The sequence below is a fragment of the Podarcis erhardii genome (genome assembly GCF_964252035.2).
Source record: "Podarcis erhardii genome assembly, chromosome: 3".
NCBI classification, from domain to species: domain Eukaryota; kingdom Metazoa; phylum Chordata; class Lepidosauria; order Squamata; family Lacertidae; genus Podarcis; species Podarcis erhardii.
In genome coordinates this window covers 79,256,063-79,283,623 of record NC_138507.1, presented here as the reverse complement: position 1 = coordinate 79,283,623, position 27,561 = coordinate 79,256,063, and the positions used below count along the sequence as shown (strand labels likewise).

At 38.3% G+C, this 27,561-nt stretch overlaps 1 protein-coding gene across 4 annotated transcripts in view; it reads right to left on the bottom strand.

Moving 5' to 3' along the window:
* The window catches only part of CHRM3 (cholinergic receptor muscarinic 3), a 230,554-nt gene that overhangs the window by 64,965 nt on the left and 138,028 nt on the right, over positions 1-27,561 (bottom strand). For 3 of the 4 annotated variants that reach the window (XM_081856359.1, XM_081856357.1, XM_081856358.1), the window contains one exon: positions 11,542-11,804. The gene's annotated coding sequence lies outside the window, so the exon portion shown is untranslated. Of the gene's footprint in view, positions 1-11,541; positions 11,805-27,208; positions 27,257-27,561 lie in introns of all 4 variants that reach the window. The other variant, XM_081856360.1, reaches the window with a different exon arrangement.

The window sequence follows — 27,561 nt, the reverse complement described above, 5'->3', positions numbered from 1 at the left end:
ACTCACCAAGTCACAAGAAAAAGAATTTGGATTAAACATTAGAAAGAACTTCCACTATTAGATAGTGGAGCAGACTACATTGGGAGGTGGTGGGCTCTCATTCATCAGAGGTCTTTAAACAGAGGCTGGATGTATATTCATCAGGGATAGATAATATTGGATTCTCTGCATTGGCAGGGGGTTGGATTAGATGACATCTGAGCCCTGTCCAACTCTATGAATCAATCTGATAATGAGACAGATGGTTGACTAACACATTCACATTAAACACATTTACTAGGGTGGAAGTCCCATTGTCCATGATACTTACTTCCAAGTAAGCATTCATAGGATTAAACTGTTAATTTCTCACTTGTAAGCCTGCAAAAAAAAAGTAATAATATATACAATTAAAAGTGTCTGTTACATGCCTAAATATTGTGAGCTCACAGGAAAAGCAGCTGTCTCTTAATTTTGTTTCTTTGTCCACTCATTGTTCTGGATAATCTGAGACTGTATTGTTTCCATTTCTTAGAAAAGTAAAGTGCCTGTTTTTCTAGAAAAACACATTTGACATTCAATACTTTTTACTTTTTTCTTACTGCTGAAAGCAAATAATCTACTTGAATGCTTTATCGACTAGCTATATTGCGAGAAAAGATAAGACCTCTTAGAATCATATGAAAACTATATTATATTGTCTGGCATTTATGGGATTTTTTAAAGAGACAGAATGGGAGATTTGCGTTTAGCATTATATATAATATTTCAACTCCAAGTCCTTCTCAGCAGTGCAGTAGGTTGCCAAAGGAAGGTGGAAAATGTTCTTACTTGGAGGGTTTCTAGGAGAGTTTGGGTAGATATCCGTCAATGAATCTTTTGATATGGACTATAATGTTCCATCTTAAACATAGCTAGGGCATCTCAACCCATCTGGCCCCCTCCTGTCCGTGTGTGTTTCCCTGAAATGTCATGTCCCACCTTTCTTTTTCACATTTCTGTGGTGCTGGAAATGTGGGGTGTGGGGAATGGAGACACACAATGCCGAGGAAACCACACACACTGCGTAGTTATAAATTACTGCCAGAGCACTTTTCATATGGGGAGGCCGTACGGGCAAAATCATGCCAAGAAACATTAATATGACACACTGTAGAATTACTATATTGTTCAAAATCATTCAGTGTGGTAGAAATGTTCACACATGCAATAAAACACAGGCATGAAAGCTTGAAACAGCTTGTTCCATCCTTGCTCCCCTCGTTACAACAAAATGCATTCTATCACTTATTGCGCTTATTAAGTTGCCCTTATTAATGCTATTTTGGGAACCATCGTCATTTGCAATCCAAATCTTATCACATTGAAAGTTACGGTTATTATTAATAGGAAAAGCATTTTCACTTCTCCCAAACTAAATGTTTCCTTTCATACGTGATTTGGTCGTGCCCTGTTCTCTGTGCACATCAGATGCAGGAAATGATTGCTTAGGGAACACACAATGCAAGAAGAGGAAGAGGAAAAGGCTTATTGTGGAAAAGTAAGCACAGAAAACACAAGATTAATGGGGGACATAGCGCTCCTCTGCCAGCCTACTAAACTGGCTGTCCTCCCTACAGAATGCAGGAGCAGATATTCAGAAAGCCAAAGTACTCCAAGCAACTAGATCTAACATTTCTGCCAATATAACAATCACTGCTTCCTTCAATACAGATCAGCTGCTATGCGAATTCTGTCAGCTACTTTTTCTACTAGCTCTCAAACTACCAAGCTAAATAGAAAGCTTTCCTTTTTAGTTTAAGAACAAGAATTTGGGTTTGATTACATACTGTTGAGCTACAAAAGGTTCTTGCTCATAAGAGTCCCTTCTAATGCATCTTCGAAGAAAAGCCAACTTTGTTCACTTCTACACTAATGTATCATTGAGTGTTACTAACAGAAAATACTGAGTATATATGATACTGAATAAATATGATAACATTTTCATTTTAAAAAACCCAGTATGAGTTTTCAGCACAACTAATAAATACAGTGGTACCTCGGGTTAAGTACTTAATTCGTTCTGGAGGTCCATACTTAACCTGAAACTGTTCTTAACCTGAAGCACCACTTTAGCTAATGGGGCCTCCTGCTGCCGCTGTGCTGCCACTGCACGATTTCTGTTCTCGTCCTGAAACAAAGTTCTTAACCTGAAGCACTATTTCTGGGTTAGCGGCGTCTGTAACCTGAAGCGTATGTAACCTGAAGCATATGTAACCCGAGGTACCACTGTATATTTCATAACTGAATATGTATTAATTAGCCACATTTCATGGAAACCCATTTAGACTATGAGAAAACATACACCTTTATTCTTTATTCATGTAAAAAGCCATTTTGCATGGTTCACATGCATGAATGTATAAAAAGATTTCCCCTCCACTGGAAACAATAACCAAACAATAATCCCTAACGTAAGCAGATGCACACTACTTTTTTGTGTTTACATTTAATATTTAATTCTTGAAGTTTTTGCTTTTAAAATCAAATCAATTCCAAAAAGCATAATATGAAGGCAGAAGATACATAAGCATATTAACTGAACATCTATAGTAGTCTAAATAGATAATCAATAATTATTTCAAGCCCACGTGCTAAACCCTGTACCTGGAGCCCCCCCCCCCCAGGAAATGAGACAGGACAACATTGTATGGGTTTAAATTAGGCCACAACTTTATTGAATTTCAGGTGTAGGAACCATGGCTTAGGCCTTAGAAGGTATTCCTCTCAATTCCTCAATTACATACCTGTGGTACAAAAGGTATGCCCAGGAAACTTCACCTTCCATTGTTTATACATGCTTTCATTTGGGTAGTATGCCTGTTTAAAAAATTTCTACCATGTTGTTGCAGGGCTGGCCCTATCATTAGGCAATGTGAGACAATTGCCTCAGGTGGTAGCTGGCACAATGCCTTCACCATTTCCTCTGAGTCTTCTGCACTAGCCTGTTCTATAACTCTTGGGCTAGCTAGCTTGCTGCTCCCAGGTATGGTGGAGGATGTTCTCCCAATGTCAGTACTAAAGATAAATCAATTTGTCATTCCATCATTCTGCATGCAGTTGTGAGGCAGGGCACCATTGTATCCTGCACCTCAGGCAACAAAATGTCTTGGGCTGGCTCAGCTTGCTCACTGAAAACAATCTGTGATCAACTGCCCTTTTTGCTATCTACAGTCATATTTTCAATATTCCTATATGACCTGTAAGAGGCTTATAGCTTAATAGACTCTCTGGACTTTTCTAGTATGACCTGGAGTGCCCTTATCGTGTTCTGCGCAAAGGTATAATAGAACTAAATCTGCAATCCCTATACATTTCTATTCAAAAGTAAATCATATTGAGTTCAATGGGACAAGCTCAATGTTTCCTGCTTGGCAGGGGGTTGGACTCGATGGCCCTTGTGGTCTCTTCCAACTCTATGATTCTATGATTCTAAGCTCCCAGTTAGTTCAGAATTGCAGCCAAAGTTTTTATGGAACTCACTATATCTAGTGTGTTTCTGAAGTGCTGATGTTGTGATAGCCAAGCCTGAAAGCAATAATGTTAGTTCCTGGGCTCCTAGAACACAACCAGGAAGATGCATGTGACTAATAACATGTTTGTCATAATATACATGCCACAAATATTTAAGAAGTGATATGCACGATTTTGTACTTTCACCATTTAATGTCTAATTGAGGGGATAGTTTGGGATTCAAGGGGAGTTTTCCCCAGTAAGAAACTAGGGATATTCTAAGTAATAACATTCTACTGGGACAGCTTTAGATGGCCATGTATTTGGACTATTGGATACAAATAGGACAAAGCAAAATGAGAGAGAAATGGGGAAAGCTGACGTAAGTAAAGATTCATTATAAAATGTTCAATACATGTTGTTGCATTTCCAACAAACAAAACTCCAAAATAACTCTCACATTTCTAAGCAATATTGGCCATAGATATATCCTGAACAATTTGTCTTCTGGTGAACAAGTCACAAAAATCTAGTGTTCTGCTGGAGATCTTGTAAACACATTTTCTTAGACAGGATTTGGCCATTTGGACTTTCCCCTGCATTTATCAATGACAAAATGGTTGCAAAACTAACAGAAGGATAAAAATGACAATATAGATACAGGGGCAAATGCGGGGAGAGTTGATAGATATTGTAGAGAGTCTATTTTCTACATACTATGCACACTTTTCATTAATTAGGGTTTCTTTAAAAATAACACCACAAGAGGAACGCCTGACAAAACTTTACAAGGAAGTTTGTGATTACTATACAGTACTGAAAAATAAATAAGAACAAAGACTCACAAACATAGGAAACCATGACTAGGCTCGCTGTCAAAACAGCAAGTGGAAAATCAAGCACTGAGAATAGCAGTGTCTCTGACTGCTCTATGCTATGTGTCAGGATAAATATAACTGCAATTATGACAGCATTCTTTCCCCAACTATATGATGGCATTTTAGCCAGGGTATGCACATCTTCAATGAGAGTAACATCACATAACATTTAACATGTAATTTATTCTACTAAACAGTACAATTAGCAGTGGGAATGGACTTGAAATCATACAAAAGGAACGTGTCACAAGAATCATCAAGAATCATTGGAATATTAGGTACTCTAGACAGTGACTCTGTAAGTGAGGAAAAGACAAATGGAATCTTACCAATAATTTTAGATTAGTGACCAGGGTATAAGAAAAGATTGCAATCTTTGGAACATGTAGATAAGCAAGCCCATTAACTTGGCTAATTTTTGGAGTAAGTAGCTAGAACCTAGATATAATGTTTTCCTCCCAAAGTTAGTTGTGCATTATAAACATTATTGCTTCATTTTCTTTAAAAAAAAACCTTTTAGGAGAGTAGAAAGGAGGCTTATTTTTTATTTAAAAAAATATGACAACTAAAGTCCAAAGTTAAGAGCAAACAGAACTGTGGCAGCAGATACAGATATGCATGTATTATAACCCAAATCAAATTGTTTTATTCTGTGACAGTCAAAACTTCTGGTTTAGATTTCTTACATCACAAATAAGTCCTCATACTATGATAGGTTAATATCAAACAATTCAGCCCGATATGCTTTGTGTACGATTACAGAAAGCTACACTACACCACATTTCTCAATCAAGATCTTTATAGGATCATCAAAAGCATCTCTAACCCAAAGTCCCAACTGAGTTCATTCACTGGCTTCAGATGCTGTCAAAGAAGAGTCACTGCAATGTATGACACCATATGTTCACTCTACAATTGCACTGAGGCATTTGTGTAACCCTCTGAGAAATTCTGTATCAGTCTCTGACTTTTCCCAACTGTTAGATCTTGTGTGGGACCGGTGCCTCCCTACAGGATTACTACCTTTCAGTCCTTATAGGGCTGACCTTTGGAGTGGGTGTCGGCTTGGCAAAGGAAGCTTGTTGAAGTGCAAAGCAGATTTGTATTTTGACAATGTGAAATTTGTGAGAAAGGAGGCTGGAATGGTGGCAGTAAGGACAGGAAGGAAGACACTACTCTAAGACAATGATTTACTTGGTGTCAAAATATAAACAGATGCAAATGATAGTAAGATATAACAGTTGTGGTTCTGAGTATCAGCAATCTTTTAAAAGCTGATGATTCTTTATGATTATTTAAGCTACTTATAAAAGGTTTACATTTCATTATAATTAATCAAGCACAAAATCTTTTCTATAGTAAGTACAGAAGCTATATTATTCAATGACATTACCAGCATCCTTCAGTGTACAATATAAAACATGGAAGGGAAAAATATTTATTTGGAGCAAACAGGGAAAATCACTACCTGGGTACAAATTTCCATCAGATTTTACCCCCCATCCACACATGCTTCTTTTTCTATAATTGGTATCACACAGTAGGGACTATTCCATTTATGAAAATGTTAACTTCCAATCAAAAGGAATATTTATGTTAAACAAGTAGAAGGAGTTTTGCCAACTTACAGCAGTAGCTGAGACTTAAGCTGCAAAGCAATAATTAATTATTGAAGTTTACTGCAAAGGGATAAAATCTAGAAACAGCTTAGTATAATATTTCACTGCAGGTGTTTCATGGAATTAATAAACAAATCATTGTTAATCAGTTGGCCCCATCTATGGGTTTGAAAAATCTATATCCAGTGGAGATTGGTCCACTAGGACTACAGGAGCACAGTGCACACAATGAGAATGTCAAGCAGTTTTTTAAAGAGTTTCCTCTCCGAATCTCAAAGCTATGTACTCTTCCATCTCCCATACACATCTTATACTTCTGTTTGAACTGAGAGAAGCCCTGCAAACATTTCTGTCAATCTATTTCTTTCCCTCTGGCTAATCAGCTCTGCACCAGACAACCAATCCTAATCCAAAAGTATAGCTATGGCGAAGAGGTCCCTGCTATGAGCCTGATCGAACTGCCTGAAATTCAGCCCTACTAGGAAGGCTCCATCACCATCTGTTGTCATCAAGGCTTTCCATCACAGCTACTGTAGCGAATTGGGCTGGAGTCAGGACTGCTTCAAGATCAGCCACATGTGGTAACCTTAGCCTTTATCAGAATCATGCATCTGTTCTGAGCATGCTCTGAGCTGTTTCCTTCAAAGCTCCACCTACCTAACAAGGGCTTAGGAGTTTGCTTGTTTCTTGAACACTGCATTTTCATGTAAGAAGTGCAAATTCATTTATATGCTTAGAATCAATGCAAAAGATTGTTTAATTACCTTTTCAGATGATAAAAAACATGCATTCTGTGGTACAGAATGAGCAAAATCATGGCACTGCATGTATCCAAGGAATGTGCTCTGAAAGCAGCAGCTTACGTAAGGAAAACACGTACTCTGCATACACACCAGTTCTTTTCTTTAACTGCAAAGTATCTCAGTGTGCTCATTCATGCTTCCCTAACCCTTTCACTGACAACACAATATGACCTAAAGCTACAAAATGATACCAGCAAGAGATCTCTGAGCATTGCAATTAGCATGTCTCATAAGTATCCCAAAGAGTTTAAGACTGCCAAACACTACAAAAATTATACATTTGTCATGAGGTGCAATCGGTTAAAACTAACATGCGCTGTACAACAATGTCTGTGACCCTCCACAATCTTGTTCTCCCACAGCTGCCAGTCTGCTGTGACTGAAGACATGTTTGCCAGTCCGTTTGGCTCACTTAAGATCTTAATGACATCCGCAGGCAGGAATGAACAGATATAGGTCCCTAACTTTTCAGCACACAACATTTTTCATTCCAAAGCTATTCCGTAACAATCAATTTAATATGTTGGCCATTAGGGTAATGGAAAATTATTCTGAAAAGTATTTTCCTCCATCACCATCCCACTACAGCTCCAAGGAACTTTAGGCCAAACACATTAAAATAAACTACACCCCTCCCCCCCAGGCAAAGCAATCCAGTGTTGTTCAGACCAGATAGCAAGGCATACTGCTTTATTCCTATTTGTTCTTCTCCCTTCCCTCCTACCTTCTAAGGGAGCAACTTTCATAGGACAGACATAGCTTGCCAATAGTTTGCCAAAACAGTCATGAGTTGCAAGCACAAGGCAAATATTTTTGACGCTGATTCAAAGAACGGCACAAAGTAATTGGGCATTATTACCAGAATTACTTTAAGACTCTATTCCATTTTGGAAATAAGGCTGAATAGTATTATTTTTGGTTATGTATAAATTGTGAGTTGGGATATTTGTTATCTAGAGCCAAAAAACCCCCCAAAGAACATTTTCCTGCACATTTCTTACATCTTCTGTTGGATAGAAGAGTGTTAAAAATTGCGTAAAGCCTGGTGCATTTCAGTTATATTCAGAGTAACATCCTCTAAAAGTAATAAACATCGCTATATGTGTCCGATTACTTTAAATATATACAAGTTTTAAAGTTGTTTGCTACCTAACATTACAGCTACAGAAAAAGTTTGTCGGATTAACTATGCACCAATCAGGTTGCAATTTCACATGTTCAGAACTAAATACTGCCATTTTCAAATCAGACTATATGTTCATGGTTGCGTCTGACTGCTGTAGAATAAAAAGAATCATAATAGCACCAGAAGATCAGTTCTCAAAGACGGCAAGAAATGGTCTCTCAATTAAGTAATGTTGTCATCCAGCACTAGACTTGGCTAACTTGACATTGGTATTTCATTTGGACAGAAGCAACATAGGACGCTGTCACCATCTAGCTCAGTATCTGAATTGACTGACAGCAATTTTCCAGGGGGTTTCAGAGAGTTTCCCCGGAGATGTCAGGGACTGAAATTTGAACGTTTTGTCTGTAAAACATGCCCTCATCACCAAGCTATAGCCCTTCTCCTATTCTTAACACTAATGCCTAGGTGCCTATTAATGAACTCACATATTCAGGAAGACATGGCCAGCCCACCCATGAGGCAAGATGAGGAGAGCACATCAGGCAACCAGATCCACAGGGGCAGCAGATCCCTTTGTAGATCTTTACTACCCTCCTTGTTCCTGATGTAGTTCTTCACTCACTCCTTCTTCCCTGGCATGGGGAAAAGCCATTTTGTGATTTGCCTCAGGTGCCAAAATGCTTTGGGGTGGCCCTGCAAGAAGAACTGCTTTTATCCAGCAAAATCTCAGTTCTATAGTTGCCACGTGACACACTCTCCTTAGGCAAAGGGGGGAAATCTTACATTTTATGTAAACAATTACAACTGAGGGGGTGCAATCCTGCCAATGTTAACCAATTTTTAAAGCCATTGATTAATGGTAGAGTTAAGCACATGATTTATTCTACCCAATTTCAGTCAATGGGAAAAGCAACTAATCTATAGTGTACAAATTGGATAAACAGCAGGGAATTGCCTGTCAAAACATTTCATCTTGAAGTCCAAAAGGATTGCCAACTGGACTACAGAGAAAATATTGCCTGCTGGAATTGAATAGGTAAAATACAAAATCATAACTGATTGAATAATTCACACTTTCAGAGAGGAATAAAGAAACTGCCACAGATTACTGATGATCGACCTAAACTCAGAAATAGCGGAATGACCCACACCAAAAAATAGTGATTATGTAGTCAGACAAACAGTGCTAAAATCTTCTGCACAGTTAAGTATTGGCTATAGCCATGTGAAGTATTGGCCATGACACCTAAGGTTTATTTTTCAGAATGTATTGACCCTGCCAGAGAACTGTTACATTTATAATTACACAAGGAGAAACATTGATCCAATGATTAAAGGCATAAACTCGGAAGCCTAGGTCACTTCCTAACCCAGTAAGTCTCAGTTCATAACCACTGTTTAATTTGTCAGTTAGCATTTGTTTCCAAATCCATAAATAACAACCTCCATTAATGACCAAGAACTGCATGATCATTCGTTTAACAGCTAGTTTGTTTTAAACTCATTAATACCTACATTGCAGTAATACACATCATATTGTGTGTCTCTGTGACAATAAGCTTTTTAAAAAGGAAAAAAGAAAGAAAGGCAAGGCAATTTTAAGACTTCAGGGCCCTGTCAAATGATATACTGAATGAAGCTGTCAAGGGAATGGCTAGAACCACCCTTCAGGTTCATCCCAGGTAGGGAATTCATCTAATCTAAACCCTCATAGTGAAACATGATACTAGATAAGCAGCCATCTAAATGATACTATGGAGGAGCAAAGCTCACTGACACAACAAATGTTTTGCATATAATTGACCCATGTTCAACACCTGGCATTTTCAAATTAAAAGCATCATGGGTAGTGAGACTATGAAAGTCTCTCTGAAACCTCAGTGAGCTGCTTCCAGTTGAAACAGACAAAATTGGGCTGAAAAGGACCCATGGTCTGAATCAAAACAAATCAACTTCTTCTTCTTCACCCTCACATTGTTATCTATAAAATATTAGAACACTAAATATATCATATAAACTGAGTTTGAGACTGATGTTCAAGGACATCTGACATAAATAGTCAGCTCCTTAAAAGTTCCAGCTGTTGAGGAAAGACCAGTGAATTAAAGCTACCTTGTTTCATTAGGGCAGTGGGGAGAGACTTATTGGTCAAGGAATGAGTCAAGTAGGTGTCCTGAAGAACAGCATGTGAACAACTTCACTACAGTGGTACCTCAGGTTACATATGCTTCAGGTTACATATGCTTCAGGTTATAGACTCCGCTAACCCAGAAATAGTGCTTCAGGTTAAGAACGTTGCTTCAGGATAAGAACAGAAACTGTGCTCTGGCGGTGCGGCGACAGCAGGAGGCCCCATTAGCTAAAGTGGTGCTTCAGGTTAAGAACAGTTTCAGGTTAAGAAAGGAACCTCCGGAACGAATTAAGTACTTAACCCGAGGTAACACTGTACTTAGAAGTTTCCTCAGCAATATATAGTAACAACCACACACCAGTATGAAAAGAGTAGTATTTTATGACACACATCAGTCTGCCATAGAAGGCAAATGACTCAAAAATATGACAATGAACAGTATTCTTTTTGACACAATGAAATCAGTGGAGTAGTCCGTGCCAAGTGAAATCAAGGACTCACGACTGCACAGACATAACTGAAAACACATATCTTAAAGCATTATGGTTTTTGTCCATCATAGCCTAGATGTATGTTTACTCTAGAAGACTGTTACTAATGAAATTTATCTACAGTCATTTAGAATCTATTGAGATTTTTGCTGCACTCTGCAGGAAGCATGTGGAATACAAACCCAACAGTAATACTTGTCTGGAAATCCTAGCACACATTGAACTACACACTTTTAAAAGGATAAGACCACATCAAATTCACAAATCAATTTTTCATGTATGAGAATGTGTCCAAGAAATGTTTACCACCCTGCAACTCAAATACTGACTAAACTATTAAAACATGTCTACCTGGTTTACTGCCTGAGCCTGAATTCCTTGCATACATTCCTACAGAGTGTCACAGAATATCCTGGTAGTTATCTGGCTAATCTAAATTAATTTAATTGTGGTATGAGCATCTAAGGGAAACAAATTTGAAGATAATTCAGCAGCAGGGAATAAAATGCTTGGCATTTATTGAAAAACTTTACATTTCTAGCCCTGGAAATTACAGTTGGGTGCAGAATCCTTCCAATGCTACCCTTCATCACGCACATTTAACACAATACTAAATAATTGTTTCTAATTCTGTTTAAAGTGCTAAGTGGATTAATTCAAAACAGAAGATTAAACGGTGTTATTTGCTTAAAAAAATTAAATTCCCATTTCTTCTTTTTACCTTATTTGCCCCTAAATGATAGCATAAATATAGTTACGGTGACAATCTTAACTATATGAAAATGCATATATTGATACATTTCCCTGCCACCATTCTCAATCATTTTCTTAGGCAAGGCTCCAAAAATGCTTGTATCTCACAATAATCCATCTCTGTATTTCATATTCTAACTCTTTAAATGGGTGCAAAATGCCTTAGAATATGAGAAAGACATTGTCTCACTATCTCATACTGACCCAAGTGATAACATTTTACAGACATATTTCCGTTGTTTAAAGTTGCCTAAAGTGATCCTACCTTTGAGAATAAGTCCAGGGTGCTGTATTCTGTCACTCAATCCTGTTGTATCCACCTTAGGCCTCTGCACTTCTCTTTGACAGAGGCAGAAGTGTGGCAACTAATCCAAGTGATGAACACCTCATGACACATTCCATACCATAATGATGTACCACAGAACATGGCACCAATTTAGAGTTCAGCAGAGTGCAAGAGGCAGGAGATTGGAGCAACTGGCGATGGTCCCAGACATTTTCTTTCAAGCCATGGATCACGAGGAGGATCTAGAGAAAATAATACCAATAAAAGGGCATTTCAGGGATGAGAATAATACAGAAAAGAGAAAAAGCCATTTATATTGTACTTTTAAAAAGTTCAATTATGCTTTGACTGTAAAAATCACTTGAATATTCAGGGAAGCAAAAGTTCAGAGTGGTCTTCAGATGCCTTCTGAACTGAATCATTCAAGTGGAATAATACATAGTTACTAATCTTTCAAAATAAGTTGGAAACCCTGCCAAAGGAATATGATGCTGTTTTTAGGAAGCTTTTAATAAAAACTTTTAATTCCAACAACTGTTTTGCAGTTCCCCACTACCCATACCCGATTCTAAGACTTTGGATGGCTTTTCCCCAACAGAGGCGTATATCTGGAAAACTAACTGCTGTGTTCCAAACTTGGAAATACTGGAATTGTATCATTTTATTGCATCTAATTACTATTATCATAAAGGAAGATGAATCAACTGATTCCCACCCCTGATAGCAGCAGTTCTTCTAAAAGTACAATTATTTATAGCTAAGTTTCTCAATGACTTTTTATAAAAGGATCTTAACACTGCACAAGTCATTTTTAATACTCTCAATTCAATGCATCAGGAAGCCACCTGATGCCCTCCAGATGTTGAAGTACAGCTCTCATCAGTCCCAGCAAGGACAGCCAAAGGTCAGGAATGGTGGGATTTATAATCCAACAATATCTGGAGGGCACCATGTTGAGGAGCCCTGCAATACATATTAAAAGTAGACTGGAATAAGCAAATGCTTACTCTTCCACCTCCCCTCCCCCATGATTTCTTTGCATTTTAATTGTTGTGGGAGAACAAAAGTATCAGAAATGCTCCAATACTGACTTTTATTTATTTGAATGGAATGTAAACAAGGGATTGCAAATTAGATGTGTCTAACGAAAGTTATTCTGAACATTTAAGTGAGAGTCTTTGCATGCTGCCGAAATCCAACTCAATGTTTTACATTAAAAGGGCAAAATAGGACTATCATCAAGTATCTTAAAACCATTATTTTTTAATGAAGGATCCAAACATTTGAAGAAACACATTTTTTTCAAGTAGCATATTATATACGAAACAACTTTATTACTTGGAAATTAATGTAAGCCAACAGAGCTTCCATTTTTTTTAAAAAAATATATTCATTTTTTCTCCCCCTAATGTCTCAACAAATGAAACGGAGTTGTAAAAATGTTACATGGAAAAAATATGAGAAACATTACACATTTCTGTAAAACAAGAAAATCTTTAATAAAAAAAATGTATTCATGGACAGAGCATAAGATTTAGACAATGTAGGTTCAAATCCCTATTCATTCATGAACTCAGTAGATTGCTTTGGAACTCTGTTTTTCAATTTTTAGAGGTCTTTTTAATATGTCAATATAAATGGCAATACCACATCGAGTTGTGAAGAACTAAGAAACCGTAATACACATTGCAAGCTAAATCTGGGATAGAATTGAAAGTCAGAAAAAAAGTTGGTTGGCCTTCATTATGTGGTGCATTTGTTTAGTGAGAATACATCTTTCTTTCTTTTAAAAAGCTAGTAACACAATGCAAATAATGTAAGAAAGGCGCAATCCTGGTTGCTTTCAGACTCTTGCCAGTTATTATGACTCTTTGAGCATCTGTATCATTGGCAAAGATTCAACATGCTGATCACAATTTGTTTTACAATGAGATCAAAGGTCCCCCTTGCCGCTCACACTGATGCCTCACACTCTCCTCCACACTGGCCATGTTGGCTTAGAATCCTTCACGTTCCTTAGTAAAGTGGTGGTCTTTTTAATCATAGCATACCGTGTTTGCCTCTTCATTTCAGTTGGCAGTGCATGCTGTTTTGACACTCACTGATCCACAGAGATGGAGCTACAGATTAACTTAGATTCAATTTAAAAGCACATACCTTTCAATACTCTTTATACTTAGTTCAAAGCCTATTATAAGTAGTGGGGAAAGTAGCACAAAAGCCCTTTAAAATGAACTGGGTTTTTTAAAAAAATAATAATACGGATGATACCAAAAAAGGCTAAGAGAAGTACATAGTTCTCAACAGCTTAGTTGGTTTTTTAAAAAAACAAAAAACAAAAAATGCTATATATTTCTTTGCTCATTATTTAAGATAATAAATGAGTCAAATGCTATTAACATCTCAAATCGACTGATGTCAATGGCAATTTCAACATGCCCCAGGTTAAGGAGAAACAGGTTTATTTTCACTTAGTTTCAGCTCATGTAGCATTGCAATTTAATGACAGTTGTCTAATTTCTCTTGCACTGTTGAAATATTTTCAATTTAGAAATGACTGTTCTACTGCAAGAAGGGACAATTGCCAGTTTTTTATTATGTCAATTTGGGGGGGGGGGACCTGTCACCATTCTAGTAATAAACCAGTGACGTATAGGGAGCATAAAATATCTGAATATCAGGCTTGTCCATACTGGGCTTTACTGTGAATTTGAAATTGTCTGAGTCCAAAATTTCTGAGCATTGTTCACATGATCCATAGGAACAGTTTAACAATCAAAATGAGTGAATCTCCTACCTCCTGGAAAAAGTGGGGAGAAAAATTGTTATGTGGACAGGCAGGCTGAGGGGAGCTGTGAGGTTGGATCTGACCAGTGACACAAAGGCTAAGACCTGCCTTATATAAATGAAAATAAAAACCCAAATATGATCTTCAAAACAGAAAGGATTCTATGACTAATTTGCTTTCTTTTTTGTTGCTGCCACATCAGCTACCCTCTTTTGAAACATTGTTAATGGTTGTGTTGGGTTTATACATCCTAAGTTGATTATGTGTCTTTATCTGTAAGTAGTTAGCAGAGAACAGATAAACATCCTTTTCATCCTGTAGCTTTGAACTGACTGTTTAATTACAGATATGCATGATATCTCTTCTTTCATCTTAAACAACAGTGTGATTGCAGCCAAGGAAAACAAACAACAACAACAACTGATTGAGCGTTTTCATAGCTTACATACTTTGGCAAAGAAATTAATTAAATGTTTTCAGAATGTGAAATACTATCTGTGCACTCATGGGGGGAACTTGGATTATTTCACTGAGGACATGACAGAACTCCTTTCAGATCAAAGGTGTGTATTTGTGTAATCCAATAAAACCATTTCAAGGTTTAATTATCCAAACAAGTTCAGTCAAATTGTTAGAGCTCTTCTTCTGACAAGAGACTGGGGCTTTTACAAGGACTGCCCAATCTTTTTGGCAAGTGTGCTACAGACAAATCAAAGTACTTCTCAAATGCATACTATCATACATATTTATCCCCACTGCCCCCCACTTCTGGTCATTTGATACATTTGTTTCTTCTGGCGAAGGGAGAATCAGTGCACCATGGGAGAAACAAGAGCAATAACTTGTGTGATAACCAGATAAAATAAGCTTCCTGCTACCCATTTGGACAACAAATCACTGCTGCCAGTGCCTCTTGTGTTAACCTATACAGCTATAGGTACAGATCATATACAGCTTAGGGCCAGGTTGAGAGACTGCCTTATCCCTTATAAACCATTCATACAGCCATTCTCAAAATAAAGAATAGCACATTACATGCTACACTGACTGTGTGGAAGGGGGAAAGAATCACATGTGGCTTCTGACTTCCATGTGTTCAACTTACTGCATGTGTAACAATATTAAGAAGAGGGTGGGGTGGCCAACATTATCCAACTTTACATGTTCATTGTGAAAAATTCAGTTGCTGAAACCTAACATTTGAACATTTAGTTCTTAGTAATGTTACAGTCCTTTGATGTGATTATACAAGACTGGTATTGGCTTAATAAAGTTATTGTCCACTTGAAATCAGAGGCGGTATATTGATGTAAACACATTTAAAAAACACTAAACAGCCCTGGTTTCTAACTTACAAGCATGGACTAATGGACTACCATACAGTGGGGCAGTCCTACCAAAATTCTCTACTGCCAGCAATATGCAAACAGCCAATGATAGATGCCTGTGCAGAGTAAATTAGATGACTGTGATATGGATATTTAGCAATGATTCCAAAGGAAAATATTTCATTGCCCAATAAAAAGAACAAGGTTTTCCAGTGTTACAGTTACTAAACAAAACATTCACACACTGCCAAATTTAAAAAGAAAGTATGTGAACAAATCATAATAATCATAATCTGAGTTTAGAGCACCACCAGAATTACTAACTTGAGAGTTCCCTTCAACTGTTATTTCAGAGTCAACCTGACTTCCTTTTCCATCTTTTTACCCATTTCACTAAATCATCTGAGCACAAATGACATTATGTAATGCACTGAGTAATGCTCATAATCCAGAAGCCGTCCTTAGGCAGCTTCCGCTGGAGACTATTGCCTACACTTTAACAAAAAGTAACCAGAAGAAAAGAAGAAGTATGATTCCTGGGATCCTACTCCATTTTCTCCCCCCCCCCAAAAAAAACCTGGTCATGCAATCCCCCCCCAAAAAAAGGACAACAAAGGCTAACATTCACCTAAAAGCATATTTTTAAATGTTAACTTGATACTTAGGAACAATGAAGATGTGAGAACAACAAGGCAACTCTATGAGGTTATGATACTAAAGAAGGTGTACCAAACTACAGAAAAAATATGAATTAAGCTGTGTGGCTTGTATAGCAGCTAGAATGTCCAATTTTTGGCATATGGCTATCTTGTTCAAGTAGGTGCATCAGCACAGTTTCTCTGCACCACAATCTATATAGGTCAAGTTCAAGCAAACCTAGATTAAAATCCCTGCTGCGGATGGCTTTGACAAAATCGCTGTCACCCTGACTGTAAAACTTTGATTAAAATCATGTACAGTTCTGGCCTGGGGGTGGGGTAAGAGTGATTTGCAATGTATTAAAAAGTGATTTTTAAAAATTTATAAACAAAACAAATTATCTTTTAAAAATCACAGTCCTGCACAACGCTTAAGTTATCCAAAGTCTGTGCTAGGTATGGCAGAATCCTGGAGCCTAATTATTCGAGTTAAGCAGATAAACTTGTTCATACAGATAACCTTGTTCAAAACTCTGCTAATCATTGAAAGGTAAGAAACAGTGTCATGTGGCCAGTGACCACTGCCACTTCTCATAATTTGCAAGTTTTCCCCAAAAACATACCCAAAATTTCCCTCAGAACCACAAAATGGACCTGAAATATTCAAGATGCTGAATTCTATGATCAATAAATTCCCTGCAAGATGCACAACCCTGGATAGGGCTAAGGTTAATAATATAATATAATATAATATAATATAATATAATATAATATAATATAATATAATATAATATAATATAATATAATATAATATAATATAAAATACAATACAATACAATACAATACAATATACGGTAATACATACACACACACACACACACACACACACACACACACACTGCAGAACCTTCAACACATTATCATGTGGTATATACTTCACATAATCACATCAAATCTCATAAATGAGTGGTACCATAGCAAGCACACATTTGTTTGGGGAACATCTTTGCTGGGAACAACACTGCAAATAACCCAGAGCTGATGAGTGAGACCCCTGGAGAGCAAAAACAGGACAATGCCTGCACTAAAGAAGCCAGCTAGTTAGCCACAGCATTACCCTGCTGTGACTATAACAGATTCCCTGGAACAGCTTTTGAATTCTACCAACTAAGAACCATATGGTGTGTCGTGATGAGTAATATTCAGTCTGGCTTTCCTTATAGGAGGATGTTCCAAAAAAAGACAATAACTTCACAGGATGAAAATGATACTTTAATCACACCTAATCACAAAAGCATGTTGTCTAAATTAAACCACATTTGCTTTATTGAACTGCATCGCTTCTGTGACATCTCTCTCTAGGATTACAAATACTGCATTTTAAACAATGTACAAAGTAAGAAGAATGTGCCTTATTTGCTCCCATCTTGGAAACAGGAGTTGTATACAAAACATAAACATTTAGAAACTAAAATAATGATTTGGGAGGGTGTGCATATTTCGATTTTTAAATAATGAAGTCAGCTCGCACTACAAGCAGTAAGGTATTTCCCCTTGTACTGTGAATTAAATCTGCACTTGGAAAGCAAAAGGTATTTGCTGTCCTTGTAACCCATACTACTCAAATATGCTACATAAAACACATGTGGCTCTCCATGCATGCTTTCGACCTATGTGTACCTAACTCTTAAAAAAAATTTCCATTTCAATAACAGTGTATGAATTGAACCTGTTAATTCCAAATGGCAAACAACCCATAAACATTTGAGCCAGCTCTTAAACAAGAATGCAATGGAACTGTAAAAGCAAACAAACACAAACAGAAAAAAAATACAAACTAAGTGTTAATGCATGTTGATGGAATAATGGGTTTGAACCTCTTGCTACTCATCTCTGAGTTTCAGACCTTTTAAGCTCATAACAACAAAAAAATGGAATATCTAACAAAGGCTGCTTCAGGTGTTATTTCCGCCACCCTCAATAGAGAAATACTTGCTAAAAGCAAGTTGTATCCTGTATTATTAACTTTGTATCCTGTATTATTAACTATGGCACAAAATGTAAATAGGAAACCAAACATATGCAGGAGTTATATCTTCTGTGTTCTCTGATAAATTGCATAAAGTAACCCACAGGGACTAACTATAACCTGTGGCATTACATTATTCTACAATGTTATCATTTCAGTTATTCTGAAAAACAGGGATTTCAAAATTAAATTTCATCCAGGAGAAGTTTTTAAAGAAAAAAAAATCAAGTACAAAAACAGCTCTCTATGAATGCAAAAATATATTCTGACACCGTTTCTTTTGCTTCTCAGAATGTGGTGCCAGGGGATGATGGATGGAGCTACCTCTATCTCCTCTATGTGACTAAGCCAAGCAAACAGAATCAGTTGTCCAATAAGAACACCATTTCAATCAAAGCAGTCTCTCTCTTTATTGGAATGTGAAACCATTTCTGACTAGGAAAAGTGAATAAAGGGAAACCAAAGAGAGAGGGGGGGGGGGGACAGGCAAAGACAAGATTTTGGGTTAATAACAATCTGCTGAAATCCTCTCAGGCTTATTGACTTGTATGGAGGATTATCTACTCCTAATCAAACACTAACTGTCCTAAGGAAAATACAGTGCTCTCATTCAACAACAACATTAAAAGAAAAATGTCACTGTAAAGCTAAATGGAAAGCACGCAGCATATATATTGCGTTTTGTTTTAACACACATTTAATGTCTGAATAGCAGTAATCTAGTAGTTTATCCAAAGAAACCTATGACAGATACTCATACTTTTCTTAATCGTTAATGGGAAGGGCATCACAGTAATAACTTTGCTATGTAACACCCCCCATTATTTTATAGCCTCCTTGTTTAACAAAACTGAAAATGCCAACAGAACTCGGTAAATCTTTTGTTTGAAACACAAAAGGCAATAGATTTTTCTCTTACCTTTAATGAGCACGTGCTGAAAGAATGCTTCCAAAAATATTTCTCAGTATACTGATGCTACTCTAATCCTTCACTTACACAGGTCAGCTGCCATGGTACAGTACTAAAATTGTCAGATGAAATGGTCAGAATTACCCAGTGGCTTGATAAAAATCAGCTTACTTCAAGTCTAATCTGGCAACAGTTTGCAAATAGCTCTGCATGAAACAAACTGCAAATATTGGAAGTCAAGAAGTAGAAAGAATTGCTCTGAGCCACAATCCACAAACAGGAAATAGTTATTAATGCTATTACTGTTATTAAAAGGGGAGGGCAATTGCAGTGCAGTGCTAGTTTAAAGAAGTCATAGGGAGTGGCAAGATAACAATCTAATTTAGCTTTAACAATTTAAACAACTTCATGAGCATTTAAGAATTTGCAGTGCCTCCTTCCTTTTGAATTAATATACAATTCTCCAGCAACTCAAAACAGTTTTTCCCCCTATTCATTGCAAATACACCTGCTACCAGATTACTAATTGTACCTTCAATCTGCATTATTCTGGATTTCATACAGATTTCTAATCATGATTTCTGTCTTCTTAAAAATAGAAATAAGATTTTTCTATTATAATATTATTCTCTAATAAGGTTTGCAATACTCTTCTGTACTATCTACTATAACTGATGTGCTACCTTGGGCAAGGATCTGCTGCCATTTCCACAGAAAATGCACTGCTCATTGAGAACTGGAAAAATGTTCTTCCCCTACCATGGAAATCTCTGCATTAAATGTATTTTTCAATCAACAATTATCTACAGAGAAAAATGCATTCAGATAGTATTTAAAGAAAATGCTTACTTTCAAAATAAACATTTCTAAATAGTCCCCCCCCCACCCCCAAATATGCATTCTGGATGTATTTTCTCTTGTTTTGAGCTGAGATCTGCATTGGAACAGGAAGAAAAACTACTACTGAAAAACTACGTTTCAGCCCACACATTAGCTGAGAAAGAGTAGCTCAGGTCAATTTAGCTTGGAATTCACAAAGATCAAAGTCCCCGATACATTCAAGTCAGATTATCAGAGGAGAAGAAATATGATACAGCCATAGTCTTTAATATAATATTCAGCAGTATCAGTGTATACTGAAAGCTGAAGCTGCTGAAAAGCCAGATACCATCTTGGCTGTGAGTCCTGGAAGATCTGCTTCCTGCCTTTCCGGCCTTTTCCCACCTGGCCTGGGAGGGCAGGGGTAAGACTGACTCCAGCTACAAAAGCTGAGGGTGCTGGACAGACTCTTGGGCTAGGGTGTGGTGGAAGGAGGTTGTGGGGGGTTGTTGCTGTTGCTGTTGTTTTGTATCTTTATTTTAGGTCTTGTGATTTATGCGGAACCTGTACAGTTTGGCTGTACACAGTTGATCAATTGGAGGAATCAGTGTGTTGGGTGTTGTCACTCAAAGGGTCTTAGCATTTTGGCTGGCCTTGTTAGTGAACCCAAAATGTGTAGTTGCCAGAATCCTTCAGGAGAAATTCACTGTTCCAGGGGTGCAGAAGGTGGTAGTGGATCACCGCATTTCCTAGATGCTCAGGTTATCAGAAGCACATTGCATCCCTACTCCATCCCTAGCTACAACAACAGGAGGAACTCTGGAGCTTGTTACATTTACTAGGATTGACTAGGTATAGTGAATGAGATGACCGTTTATGAACTCTTGCAAACCATCATGCAAAGTCAATGTAGTACAATTGATAACATCCACATCTGGAGGTGCAGGTGTCGTCCATTTACAACTTTGCTTTTAAATTAAAGCACATTCTGTTCTGTCCCAGCTCATCACATGGAACTATGTATGATTAGAATTGGATTAGAATATTGTGGTGCGGTGCATACAGGCAAAAGCAAAAAGCAAATACCCTGACAGCAAGTCCACCAGCATCTGCAAGGTTGCCCTAGCAAACAGTGTATGCAGTGGTGGTAGTGGGGTTGTGACCAAACTCACTGATTCAGAGTACCATCACATTTTTATTTATTTATTTATTTTGTGGCTGCCCGTGGCAGCCATTTTGTGCTGGCATCCATAGCACTTTCATCAAGATATGGGTTTCAGCACCCATTAAAAACAAGAACTAAAAAAAGAATTGGGTATACACTTTCCCTCCATCTAGTCAAAGCAGGGGTGCCAAATATGGGGGGCTGGCCCCCACAAAATTCTAATTCAGAGGGCCCCCAACTTCTGCAGCGGCCACACATGCACACTGCCAGGTGTGCGCATGCAGTGCCAACACACTGTGGTGTGCGCTGACATCATGCGCACACAATGCGGGGCACGCACGCACAGAAGAAGAAGAAGAAGAGTTTGGATTTGATATCCCGCTTTATCACTACCCGAAGGAGTCTCAAAGTGGCTAACATTCTCCTTTCCCTTCCTCCCCCACAACAAACACTCTGTGAGGTGAGTGGGGCTGAGAGACTTCAGAGAAGTGTGACTGGCCCAAGGTCACCCAGCAGCTGCATGTGGAGGAGCGGAGACGCGAACCCGGTTCCCCAGATTACGAGTCTATCGCTCTTAACCACTACACCACACTGGCTCTCCAACGCACAGGGCACTGATTTCACTTGACCCTGGGCCCCCTCTATCATGGGGGCAATGCAGTGCATGTGACTCAAAGTGAGGTCAAAGAGACAGTTTAATTTGCCTTTAGCGATATTATCACATAACCAAATCTGATTAGTATGACATCACCACATTCATTACATGCTCTCTTGTTTGACTAGGATGACACAATAAAGAAACCTTTTTTTTAAATGGTACCAAAGCTAAGCAATCTTGTGTGGTAAAAGGATATCTAGTGGTACCTCAAGTTAAGAACTTAATTCGTTCCAGAGGTCCGTTCTTAACCTGAAACTGTTCAAAACCTGAGGTACCACTTTAGCTAATGGGGTCTCCTGCTGCCACCATGCCACCGCCTCACGATTTTTGTTCTCATCCTGAAGCAAAGTTCTTAACCCAAGGCAGTATTTCTGGGTTAGCGGAGTCTGTAACCTGAAGCGTATGTAACCTGAAGCAGCTGGTACCCGAGGTACCACTGTAAAATTGTTTTCTGTGTGGAAGCTTTTACATGTCAGAATGATAACTTTCTCAACAAGCAAAGACATTGGGCAACAAATTGGACAATAAATCAGTTACTTCTACTAATTCACTGTCCAGGAGAAAAGAAAAGAAAAAAGTAAGAAAAGAAAAGAAGTTGAAACAACTAGTGAAAAACCTACATTATCATCTATGGTTGTCATCTCTTTCCTGCCATACTCACATCTCCACCTCAGTAAATATAGAAATTATTATTATTATTCAAATCAGGTTATTCTTTTTGTAAACAACTGGCATGTTACTTCCTAGGGAAAAGAATGATAGACATAAAAGAAAAATGTGTCAATGGTTCATGCCAAGAAATCCAGAGAAAATATACTCTTGAATGTATGTAGGCATGTTAAAACATTAATCTTAATTTTAAACAAAGGTGGTAATGAAATGTTGATTTCTCATTGAGAGGTTTATTGAATGAAAAATTAAGATAATTCTTTTTCCCACAGACTTCATACATGCAAGTCAAGCTTTCAGGGTGAACCAAGTGACTGGAGGATTAAAAACATTCCAAAAAACATAAGAATGATTTGGGTAAAAATTAAAAAGCCATGTGCTGGCACTATTGTTTGGCTTTGGATCATTAAACCTTAGATATGAAAAGCCAATTTAGGAAGAAAAGAGGTGCCTAATTAACTCGTAAATCTCAGAGCCTTAAAAAGAGAGAGAACATTTTTCAAGACAACCAGTGAGGTGATTTCTGCTCCTAAAACAACTGAACAACAAATTGCCAGTTTTGAACAACTCCTTAAGAGAACGTGAATTCCAAAGAAAGTGGTTGACAGATTCAACCATCTGGAAGTTCTCCACAAAGCCATGGCTGAAGGGGCATAATGGAGTCAGTTACTGGCCATTCTAATTGATGCTGATTCAGTGCTGTGTCACCTCCACTTGATTTTAAGTGCTGAAAGGATAGGAACAGAACACTGCTGGAGAGGAAGTGGGGAAATGGGCATCTAAACTCTGCGCCCTAAGCACTTCTACTACCTTCAGCATCAGGTTGCTCCAAGGGTGTAATGTACTGCAAGACAGCATGAAATAGGCCCTTGTGCTTATACTGCAATGTAGGCAGGTTGTTCAAACAGAACATTCAAGCATTTAGGCAAAAAGTGAAGAATTTTAATCCTTTTAACCATTTTGTGATGCTCACCATGACATGCACAGTTTGCAACTGTGTGTTGTGCGGCTAACAACCAGGCCACTATTTTCACGAGCGAAGTGCACCTGTCATCTGAGCCTATCCTCTGACCTGTAAGGAATAAATACATTGATTCAGCTACAGGGAGGTCCTTTCATGAGCAAAAGGTTCATCTAAGGCAGGGGTCAGCAACCTAAGGCCCATGGGCCAGTAGCGGCCCATGGAGCTCGTCTATCCAGCCCATGGTGACCCCTGCTGCCCTCCGCTGTCCCCTCTTACCAGTGCGGCACGGGGACCGACTTCTGGGTTGATGGCGCCTGTGTGCATGCGCATTGGCACTCCTCCGACCAGGATGTGCGCCAGAAATAGTGTGTGCACACGCGTGCGGGATGGAGAAGCGCCGGAAATAGTGTGTGTGCATGAGCACGGATGCTCCTCCAACCCAGAAGAGCATGCTTGCGCACACGCTCTGGCCCATCCTCCCGACGGACGGAGTGTGGACCGGCCCATCATTCGGTAAGCTTGCCGACCCCTGATCTAAGGCAAGACGACATCTCCAACTAGGTGTTGGGCATGTGAGTTGTAGAATTCTGTCACTCAACATTCAAATTCCTTCTTGTGAAGTTTTGACAGATTGCAGGAGTTGCACTGTTTTGGGTTCCTGAAAGAGTTTTGCTCTGCCTTTTATGGCGTTGCTATTTGTACTTTGTAAATTTTTATATTTTTTATGGGAAAGGCATAAAATCGCCAGTTTTCTTCAACCAAGTCCTATTTTCTGAAATAAATATAAGGAAAAAAGGGAGGGCATATCAGAGGAACAAAAGTAATATCAGGTTCCTAAAAAGCAAATAGGAGAGTCCCCCCCCCCCCCCGCTGTACACCTGGGAATCAGTAATCTTATAAATCCATTAATAACTTGGAACTGGGCTGCAGTTATTAAATCCAAGCTTGGGGGAAAAAACTTTTCTTCATAATAGTGAGTTATAAAAGAGACAATAGAAAATTCCATAAGCTATTTTGTTTGACAGCGTGCTTTTCAGTTGAAATAGGTGCCCCAAAGCAATTCCTAAGAGCGAACTGCATAGTGATGGTAGTTTATCAATACTTCAGCAAAGTGCTTCAAACTATGATGTCTCCCTTAGAGCCTGGACATTTTAATGATTGTAAAATATGCACAGCTCATGGTACAATTATTTACATCACATGAAAATAAAACAGTCCTTTGCCAAGCACCTGTTGCAAGGCTTTTTGGGTCTGGGAAGAGTGGATGCATTCCAATAGGAAAGCCACACCTAGGAAAAGGATTGCTCAGTTTGAAAAAGGCAGGCGGCTTGGATATTCAATCCAGCCTGGCCTTGATTATAGCATGTGGTTGCCTAGTGGGGCCAAGAGGAAAAAATTGGTGTACCTGTGATTGACCTGATAGTGTAGTTTAATGGGGGTGTTACATAGCAAAGTTATTACTTTTGGACCAGGGCAGGATAAGCAAAATTTGACACTCTCTCTCTCTCTCTCTCTCTCTCTCTCTCTCTCTCTCTCTCTCTCTCTCTCTCCTCTCTTTCTCCTCACTATTTACTTGTTTTTATTTTATTTTTTTTAAAATTGTAACATATGCTGCCTGCTCGACCAACACAATTTGCAGGTGGAATTGTCTGGTTGCACCCCCACTTCTCCTCCTGCATTTCAACATGTATAAAGACAGGGCTCAATGACTCAAACAGAAACCAGCAGAATGCCAGCAGTATATGGTGGAGAAGAGGCAGACTCTTCACTGGGGTTCTTTCATATCTCCAGGTGGATGGCAGCAGGTGGAAGTATAGCCAGAAGGATGACTTGCTTAGGCTGAGGCCAGGCCCTGAAGGAGCAAGGATGCACTTGGGCACAGGGTTTCGTTGTTTCCACTCTGCACTGTAATTCCACAGACAAGCATAGTGGCAGCTAAGATATGGTTACCAGATTTTTTTCAATGAATCCAGGGACACTTTTTTTCTTTTTTCTTTTTTGGAAGCTGAATAGCAACAGGGAGTCAGTAGTGGAGATGGTGAGGCAAAAGACCCTGGGCCCAAGCACACATGCATATTGTATTAAAGTGCAAAGCCCTTCTTTCGCACCCTGTGAAACATAAATGCACAGAGTTTTAAAAAACTGGGCAATGGCCATCTGCCCGTGACTCCTGAGCCTCCCCCGATCAGGCTAGGCTGGCTCTGGGCTGCTGAGGCTGCCGCTGCCACATTTCCCAGGGACAGATTTACAAATCTGGGGACATTCTGGGGATGGAATTTGTCCAGGGACAGATCTGCAAATCCGGGGACTTTCCCTGGGAACTGGGGATGTCTGGGAACCCTAAGCTAAAATTCATTTTCAAAGCCTCATACAAACAGCTACAGAGGGGTTTCTTGGGGGTGGGGGGGCCTGCCAGGAAGAGACACATCATCTTTCATGTGTTTTCTGTTGTTGTTACAAACATTTCAAACATCTGTTTGAGGCAAGACAGACAGCATTATAAATTCCCCATTGCATTATTCCCTATCTAACTGAAGTTGGAATTACTACTGATGGTTTGTCTGATATGTAAAACTGAAAATATTAAAGAAGTTAAGATTTTAAAGTCTGTGTTTAAAATATTCATGCCTCTGTATGTAAATTCTATTCCTCCATTGCAATGAACTTTTTCTCACCTCCCCCTTTTCAGATAGAAGAAGAAGAAATTGTTTAGAAAAAAATTCTTTAGTGATATAGTATCTCACTGCAAAATTTGAAGTCAATCTTTTCTGCATTAAGTTTATGGTTTATCCTACTTACTGGATTCTTCTCCCCATCCCACCCCGGAAGGGAAATGTTGAAGCCTGATAAGATTCAATTTATTTTATACAAATAAAAATAAAAAATAAAAAATAATTAAACTACCCTCCTTTTCTAAACTTTGCTAATCCATTCCAAAAATGCATTATTAAGTACCACACAAGTGCACACCCAGATTTAAAGATTTATCAGAATGGTTAATGGAGAAGGCAGTTCAGAGAATGTCTCTTGAGAATGGAGGAGACATCTATTGGCATTTTGAGCTTTGAAGATGTGGGGGAGTTTTGGCTGAAGGGCTTACTCTCAGGGATGTGTTCACATTTTTATATAAGATATCCAAGAAGTAAAACAAGATTCTAGCATTCAGAGTTAGAAAACAAAGTCTGTGGCCCAAATAAGAAAGGTTGGGCCTCTATGAAAACTTTCCAAAAGGACAGATAATTCAATCAATATCTGAGGATTTAACAGCTTTGCTGATAGTTGTCACACAATAACCCTATCAAAGGCAGATATGAAGAAACCTCAGAGAGTTCTCTCTCCAAAACATAAATTGAATTCTGAAGTTATTGCTTCATTTTCTTCATTTACTAGTGAAATATTTTCATAATTTAAATCTTGTAATAAGTGAATCAAATTAACTTTCATGGGAAAGTATGAGAACTTTGCATTTTATGCCAAGCTTGTCCGCTTTCTACTTTCTGGAGTTTAAAAAGATCTCTTGTGTTACAATAATTGGTCAAATTGTGACACACACACATAGAATAACTCCTTTACGACTTATGTGAATCTCTCAAGCACGTAACAAAAATAATGATGAGGCAAGATGCCAGTCCCATCAAGATCAAGCTTCATATATCAATATATGGATTTTGTTTTTACCTTTCTCCAGCTTCTGAACTTTCTTCCAAAAAGAACATCCCGAAAATCCTGGCAGATATAATAAGATTGCTTAGTCTCTGATCTCAGAGAGTCAGACTCTGATTTGCCATGAATTTAGTAGGAGACAGTCACCATTTCACCTTAAGGCTTCACAAATGGGCTGTGAAATAGACTTACAGGGGATGAAAAGCAGGTGCAATAACGATATTGAGCCCTTCTGGAGTTATGGGAGTAAAAGATCAGCATTGAAGTTCGACACATAATACCAAGCTATGCTCTTTATAAAAAGAAAAACTACCATTGCAACAAAATTTGAATCACTATAGCTCATTCAAATGTAATTTAACTATTGG